Raw genomic sequence first — 9,072 nt, forward strand, 5'->3', positions numbered from 1 at the left:
TTTCCAATTTTCTTACTCAAAAATCATGCATCGCAGTGATGCTTTGTTCAAGACAACAATATCTTTGAAGGTTGAATGCAAATTGTATTGTTACTAGGTTTTGTCTTCAATTAATTCAGCTGGGTATTGTTTTCAAAGTACTACTATAAAGTTAGAGTTAGAATTGATCAAAAGTGGTTCTCTCTTCTAAATGTTTAATGATTTGTAAGTTCTACAAGTTGAAAATCCAATTCAGATTTGTCACGGTATAAATCATGTTGTAAATATTTCTCATGATTGTGAGTGGTGACTCTCTAAAAGATCTCTGTACTAGTGCAAATTGGTTCTATATAAAAGTTTTCAAGAGTTTTCAACTTAGTTATGCATATCTAAAAGTTGTAAGAAGATGTAACCAAGAAGAGAGAATATATGAGCCCTTGATTGATAAGGTTTTGAAGTGTCTTGTTTGATTTGTTGTCATAAGAAATTTGAATGTTAAAAATGAATCAGAATAGCTATTTCATTTTATTCTCCTCAAGAAGATGGAAACTCTACAAGGATTTGATCAGTGGTATGAAGAAATGAAGTTTTAACCTATGCCAAATCAATAGATTAAGTTTGCAAGCATCAATACTTAAGGTATTTTCCACTTTCAAGAGATTTCCTTTCCATGAAAGTAAGTTCTACAAAACATTCTTTGCCAAGTAGTTTTTTCAGCATTAAATAGGAGAGTGATTTGATACATCTCAACATACTTTGTGAAGGATAGATTCAACAAATGTTTTTATATTTTTAAGTATGTTCAGAGTTTGAATTGGTAGAAATTTTTTTAGATCTATTGCAAGTAATAAATTCTAAAAGTAATTGTGGTGAATGAGTTTTAAAAAGGGAAAATTTCTTTTCACCTCATATGCAGTCCATTATAAGAATTGTAGATCTATTTTTTTGAAGAGATACATGCAATTAGTTTGTTATGGCATTCATGGTTTCTCGTACCCTATGCCGTATGATCTTAGAAAGTATTTTCCTGAGTTCGATGGGTAAAATGAAAATTCATCTAGTCATCATGTTCAAATATTCAGTGATTTGATTGGTGATTTTGAGATGCTCAAGAAGATGTGCATATGAAGTTGTTTGTTCAAACTTTGGAAGGTGATGCTAGGGATTGGTTTTCCTTTCTGTTGGCATGTTCTATTTTATCTTGGGATGAATTACTTTCAATCTTCTTGAAGCAATTTGGGGAAAGAATAAGCATCTCTAATTCTTTTGAGAAGTTCTTGAAGATCCAAATTAGGAGTGATGAATTAGTTCCTGAATTTAATATCAAATATGAATTTTTTTTAAATGAGATTCCTGAACACTATAAACCAAATGATCAAGTGTGTTTAGAGGTTTATCTTGATGTATTTGATAAAAAAGATGAGTTATTTATTAAGAGATAAAGAGCCTAAGACTTTGCATCAGGCATTCATGACAGTAATAGAGATTGAAAATAACATAAAGTACAGACTAACTAAGAGTCATTTCTATAAAAGTGTTTGCTAGCAAGATGAAGTCATAAAGAGAAATCAATATCATGAAGAGTGTCCAAAGTCAGATCAGTATGTAGGTGCTACTACTATTGTAAACCATCTTGTTGAGAATTTAGAATTAAAAACATGTGAAGATGAAGTTGCTTTGTTGCAAGAAGAGAAGATTATTTTCTTGGTAAATATAGTGCACATGTTTATAGTATCACACCAGCAGATGGTAGAATTGATTCACTCAATCAATTATATCTACAAGAAGAATTTTTAGTCACTCCTATTGATGGATTGTATTATGTTGAGAATGTTATTAACCTTGAAGTTGAAGGATCTTCATCTCAATATGAGGATGAAGAGGCTGAAAGCTATGTTTCAAGTGCTAACAATAAAGTTGTTGATATGATATATTATGAAGAAGCATCATCTAAAGAAAATGATAAGAGTGGTCACTCAATTCAAGAGGAGGACAATGATAGTACATGTTTGTCTTCATATGAATCTGGTGCAAATTGGAAAGAAGAAAGAAATGATAGAAGTGAGTACTCTTATGATAGTAAAGGCATAAGTTCTTTTTCTAAATCTAAAAGTGATGTTCCATTTCAGAATTACACAAATCAACTTGAAGTTGAAAGTTGTGAAAAAGAGCTGCCTGCACAATATGAGGATAAAGAGATCTTTTATGAGGATGGATTGATTAGATGTATACATGAATGTTGTGAAGATGCATGTAGTAGTAATCAAAAATATGGAAATGATTCTGAGATTAATTCATTAGCACCTATTGATAAAATGAAGGATGATTGGTTTGCAAGACATTTGAATCATTCTAATGAAGTCAATGCTAGTAACATTGATCTATATTCTACATGCTTTGTTGATGGAATGAATGGTGTGTCTTCATGTAATGATTTTGATTTTTCTTCTTCATATGTTGAAAGTGTTCATGAAAGTGATGTTAGAAATGGTTTCAAATTTTTCACTAATCCATTGTATGGTGAGGAGTTCAATGTTGATCAACATATCACTTGTTATAATGTCTACAAAGGAGCTTTTTGTGGAGTTATCAACCTGCTTTTTGAAGAATATATGGAATGTTTAAATTTAATTTAGGATCAGTTTGATTGTGATACACTATCCTACTATTGTAAGAGGTTAGATTGTTCTTCTTTTGGATGTGACAGTGAGAGTGATGATGAGATTACATCTCATGATGTGGATAACAAGGTGTTTGAAAAAGTTGTTATTGAAAATCAGCATGCACCTTGCAACAAGTTCTATGGTAAGTACTCAAATGTGATGACTAATCCATTTTCTGATTTCAAACGACCATTTGAAGATTTTAGATTAGCTTCAGACATTGACATTGATGACATTTGTGATCACAAACTAATTGCTCATTCGAATACCATCCGGTTATACACAAGGATACTCAATTTCAATGCATGCATGATATTTTCCCCCAAGTTGAATATTAAGCCTTCATATTCAAGACTGATAGCATGCATGATTCATTCAATGAAAAGGATTTTTAGTTTGAGCATGATCAATACTTTCATAATGAGCAAGTTGTAGAGAGTGATCATAGTTTTTATATGCATTGTGAAAGTGAAGGTGTAGATCTAGTTTGTGAAACTTATAGAAGAAATATTTCCATCTTACCTCATGAAAGTGTAAATGAAAATCATATCTATGACAGAGGTGAAACTTTTGGTTGAACTTCGATTTCCTAGGGTCATCGTTTGTATAGTTTAGGAGTACTTGTTTTTTCTTTCAATAAGTTGTTCGAGAAAAGTTTTATTTGTCAAGTGTGTGGTCTTCTTCTTCTAGAGATCTGAATCCTTTCCATGCCCACAAGGGACATGCATCCTGAGATAGAGCTACTATTGGGACTCAAAATTTAAGCCCCAATTTTGAGTATCATCCTAAAAATCAAGCCCTATAAGTGCTTTTGAAAGCATGTCTACCTGACTATTTGTTTGAGGCCTAAGAGGTGTTCAATGTTTCTAACACCTTGCATTCAACATATCCACTTGTCTCATAAACTTTCAATCCAAGTCATTCTATGAAGTTTTGTTTTGAGCAATGTCTGATTCTGCATTTTTGCCTAAGTATCAAATAGTGATAGGAGGCCTTGTTTGCAATTGAATATCTTCCATTCGGTAATGTTTCATGCCTTGTTACTTTGGTATTTTTTAGTATCCATAAAAGAGAACCTATGTTTCATATTTCAACTTTTTTCTATATGCTTTGACTAGGTTTTGAATTCCTCAAAGTTGGTCATTTATTGTTGTCATGCTGATGCAAATAGTTTAAAATTCTAGGAGGCCCTATTTAACTTGTTATAACTTTGACCCAATTGACCAAAATGAGATAATTATTTTTGCATTGTATTCTAGAGGTCAAAGAATTGTTATGTTTCAATTTTGACCTTATGATGAATCTATTTGATTAGTTTTCAAACGTGATTCCAAAAGTAATTTGTAAAGTTTTACTAGTGTCAAGAAATGCAGCTTTGTCAGTGCCCCTGTTCATGATGTCATAAATAAAAATCCATGATAGGTGAGATAAAATGGATTATATCATTATGTTCTACTCTAAAAATACTTTAAATTTGTTAGTCTACAAGTTTTGATTAATCCATCTGCACACTTTCCTAGGTTCATTTCATTTGCAAAAATCACTTTTCTCCTAATGTTTCTAGTCTGCAAATCTGAGTAGCCCACATTGACCATTCACCAAATGCAACCAATTATTTTTCATGAGCCCTAATCAGCCCTAATCACAGATTTATACTCTAATCATGACAATGAACCAATGCCCCAGTTTCCATTTCCCCAAATGTCAATTTGTCCAATTTTCAAAGCCAAATCTGAATGTGATTTATTGTTCACTGACATGTTTTCTTGTTGGCAGTTCAAAGAAGGCAACTTTGATAGTCAATATCTTTTGACTAAGAATTCTTCATGAGATGAGATTTGGGAGGGTGCAAGAATGTGAAACAAAGAAGTAATATTTCTATTTTCATAGTTCAGTTAGGTGTTTTTATCAATTTTTAAAAGCTGGTAAAAGGACCTCCTGGCACAAAGTTGACAAGCTGCAAAAAGAGGTGAATCGAGTTTAAAAGTTGAATCAACATGATCGAATGGTTTTCAATCAATGTTAGATGATTAATGGATCAATTTTATAGTTTAGTTGTTTGAAAATAAAATAAAAATTTGTTAGAACCTGCTTTGGGGCCTAATTAAATGGTATCAGACTAATAAGGTATATTGGGGATTAAAAGTTTCCTAAAATGAAAGGGTTATAATGATTGTAATCATAATCATTTTAATATGGGTGCATATCTTTTTGAGTTGGAAAGATGAAAGATAAACAATGAGAGGAAATCAAAAAAATTTCCCTTGTCATTTCTAAAAGGAAATTGGTTGGAGTTTGAATCTAATAAGTTCTCTACATCTAAGAGTAAATTTATAATTTATGATTTCTTGTGAACTTGATGTTGCACTCTCCATATTTATAAGAGGAGAGCTCATTGTATCATATTTTAACATTTAAAGCCAAGTCCATTCTTTCAAGTGGATGAATCAAAACATTTGGTGCCATGCTTGGCTACCAATATGAAACCTAATGTTGCTGTGTGGATATCTATGCTTGCTACTAGTAGAATTTAGGGCAAAATAGATATAGAAGAATATGTGGCAAAACATCTAATGGAGTTGAAACCAAATCATGCCACATTTTATGTTCTGCTATCAAACATGTAAGTGGCAGGTGAAAAGTGGGATAAATTTGAAAAGGTGTGAAGATTCATGAAAGCACAAAGAATGGAGAAAAATCCTAGTTGTAGCTGGATGGAGATTAAAAAGTAGTTGTATACATTCCTTGAATGAGATAAATCACACCCTTGAACTAAAAGAAATTTATTTAGAATTTGAGAGATTGTCTAGAGAGATGAAAGAAGTGAGTTGTTCTCCTAACATGAGATATGCATTGAATATGTGGAAGAAGAACAAAGGAAGGTATTTTAGGCTACCATAGTGAACAAAACAAGAAACAAACTCATATATCATTGTAAGTCAAGTCAATCAAAAAATCACAGAGGTGGGTATTATAATATGTCAAGTCAATGTGTTAATGAGATTTTAATGAGAAAGTCCACAAGCCTCAAGGTAAGATTTGGCTGTTGGCATAGTTTCCTACTATGAAAGGAATAACAATAGGAATTTAACTTATTCATTGGTGTATTCTTTCTAAAACTCCATCTTGACAAAATGAAACTTTCATAGCCTTTAGTAAAAAGTATTTAGCATATGGTGCCTGAAGATTCATTTCAATTACTTGAAGGACCATTTGTAAGAAGTTCTCATCTCAATGTTTTGATAGTGTCATAACAACAAATAGATTCTGATTTAAAAAAATGCATTTTCTAAGAAGCAACAACAACAATATTGACTTGGAGAAGCGCAGATTCAAGGAATTGACTTGGAGAAGCATGTAGTTTTTGGTGACAGGATTCGGAGGGGAAGCTCCATACTATGGATGTTTAGGATTTTCCATGAGTGATGCAAAGTATATAAAAGGGGACTTGGCTAGTTTGGATAAGGGAGACATTGACAATATGTGGTGGAAAAGTGAAATGCATAGGGCCCTCATTTCAAAAGCATGGCCTACATTTGAAGGAAGGCTCTCATAGGCATTCAAAAACATATAGCGGGTGTTTCCTCAATAGCTTTGGTTTGATGTAGTAAGTGGGAATGATAGCCAAATAACCTTTTAAAAATCACCACCTTTTAGTAATATCCACTTCTTTGGCATAAACTATTCAATGTCATGATCCAATTCACCCCTAAACAATTGCATGCATGGCCTACCAAGTCCTAACAAATATCAAATAGATTAAGGAGGTAATCATATTTATGAAGATGCCAGTGGAAAATATAGGATGAATTATAATTAGAAGATGTTTTCTCAAAACATATACCTTTGCAAGCCCCAAGTTGCTTAGGGTTTTAATCCCATATGCGTACCATGGGAGTTTTGTTTTGTCTTTAAATACAAGAGCACTTAGCTCTATAGTGTCTAATAAGACACAAGGCTTTTGGAGCCTCAACCATGTGCATGGTGCCCACTTGGCTAGATGGAGAGAAGTCATAATTTTTTTAAAAATAGGCCACCCAAGTGATGACATCATCAACCAGCTAGCATATTGTAATGCAACATGTGGTATAGATTTCAACAAGTTAGTGACGTGGTGGTATGAGATCTAAGGCACAGGATGGTGACACATGGTACTTTAGAGAATTTTCACTATGTCACAAAAGAAAAGATGCTTGAATGATAACCATGTGATATGGCTACTAGATGATGTGGTAGGGTAAGGTGGCATAGTTACAATATAGTGATGTGTCAATGCCAATAGGGTGCTGATGTGTCCAAAAATGCCACTTGTCACAAGATTACTATGTTGTAATGACATGGCACAATGTTGACTCATCATGTGACATAGCAACTGATGATGTTGTAGACATGTGGTGGCCAAGTGGCAGGTGTTAGGTGATGAAGCAAAATCTAACCAATCAGAGCATGACATGTGGCAAGGTTAGTCAAACATGTTTGACCTAGATTAAAAATTAGAGGGAAATTCAAACAGGCTTCAGAAATAATATTTTTATATTATTTTCCTTTTTCTAAATGTGTAGGAGAAATTTTAAAATAAATTTTTTTATATTCTATAGTTCAGAGTTTAGAAAACATCAAATATATGCCAAAATGAAGTTTCTAACCCATTCTAGGAGCTTGTTTTTCAAATTAAGATTATAGGCATTTCTGATAAGTCCATATTGCACTATTATGTATCACCAAGATTGGGAGAAAATGAACTTTCCATTTATAGAGTTTGTTTTCACACAAGAGGCCATTGGTTCCAATTATGTGAGGATTTTTCTTAGGTACCCAATTTTTAGTTTCATTCAGTTGGGGTAGTTCAGATTGGATTTCCATTGAAATGGTGAACTAAGTGAATGTAGAAGTTAGTAAAAATGTAGTTATGGGTGAGTTGTGTCAAATCCAAATCAGTTCAATCAGGTTATAATCAAAATTTCATGATGCATTTCAAATATGTTAGTAACAAAAGGGTTTTCATCATTGAGGAAGAGATATTTCAAATTTGTTACAAAACAATGATGAAAACCAAATCAGATTTCATGGGTAGAAAGACGAGAGATGCATTACAATAGAAAATAATGGAGATTTAAGTGGACACATCTCACTTCTTGTTCAAATATGGGATTCCATTCTTCTTCTATATCTTTCTCTTTCTCATCCATTGTAAGGGTTGGTAGTTTTTACTGTGAGACCATAGGTTCTTGTTTTTGATATGTTTTAGGATTGTGATACCATTTCTTTCAACAATTTCGCTTGTAATGAACAACATGGAATAAAAATACATATAATTTTGATCCATTAGGAAGTTTGACATTTCAATTTCATGCATATTATTTTATTATCAATGAAATGAATGAAAATGCAAAATCAAGTCAGTCTTCATTTTTATATCTTGTCTCCCATTCATGTTGTTTGTGATATTTTGTGTTTTGTAAACAAAGGGTATGAAACTAAATTGCAATGTATTGGATGTATGTGTTGATTTATTTTGGTTATGGCTCAAGGAGTCATATAAATGCTTGATTTATCATCATAAGATTGCAAATCTCATGAAGGGATAGGTTGAGTATGAGGTTCAAAAAGATGCAGATGTATGATTCACAAGGTGAATAGATAGATCATGAAGTTCTGATGTATGGGATATGTTAATGACTTTCAAGGGTGTGTATTAGGGGTTTGTATGATTTCCAAATAGATAAAGAATTGATTACTTTGAAGGATCAGAGTGTTATGTTGTTCATGCCATTTTTTTATGAAATCAACATCATTAATCAAATATTTTTCCCTTTAAATGTTGAAGAACTATAAAGGAGGCCCTCACTTAGCTTAGCAATTTCTTTGGCCATGTTATTAGCTATTCCATGTCTAGGATCTTTGCATAATTTTAAGAAGATCAAGGTTTTTATTAGCTTTGTTAGATTCAAAAATATGTTTTAGCACTGGTACCATATAAGTGAATATGAGGTCCACCCATCTAGGTTTTGCAAAGCCTGGAGTAGAAGAAAGGTCGAGCCTTATAGTTGACCTGGTGTATAAAAGGGTATGTTCAAGATGGGAAGTAACTACCCTAGATGTATCTTGTTCTCATTGAGGTAATTTGAAATTGTGATGTTTCAAAACACCAATAGGACCAAAAACCAAATCTAGCTAGTTTTACAAGGACTAGAAACCAACATAAGTTGACAAAACAACAAGGATCAAAGACCAGAAAAAACCTAGATAAAGACATAGATCAAGTCTTTTATAACACTCATAATAGAAGTGCCTAAGAAAACAACCTTATTGAGAGAATCATGAATATTCTTCACCTAGAGGTCTTCTTTATTGGTAATCTATCTAGTTCTTCTACTTGGACACTAGCCAACAATGGAGCTTGACTGGTCAAATTGGGTTTATCTTGAGA

This window comes from Cupressus sempervirens, chromosome 9 (genome assembly GCF_028749045.1).
Source record: "Cupressus sempervirens isolate cs-2001-9-10 chromosome 9, ASM2874904v1, whole genome shotgun sequence".
Classification (NCBI taxonomy): domain Eukaryota; kingdom Viridiplantae; phylum Streptophyta; class Pinopsida; order Cupressales; family Cupressaceae; genus Cupressus; species Cupressus sempervirens.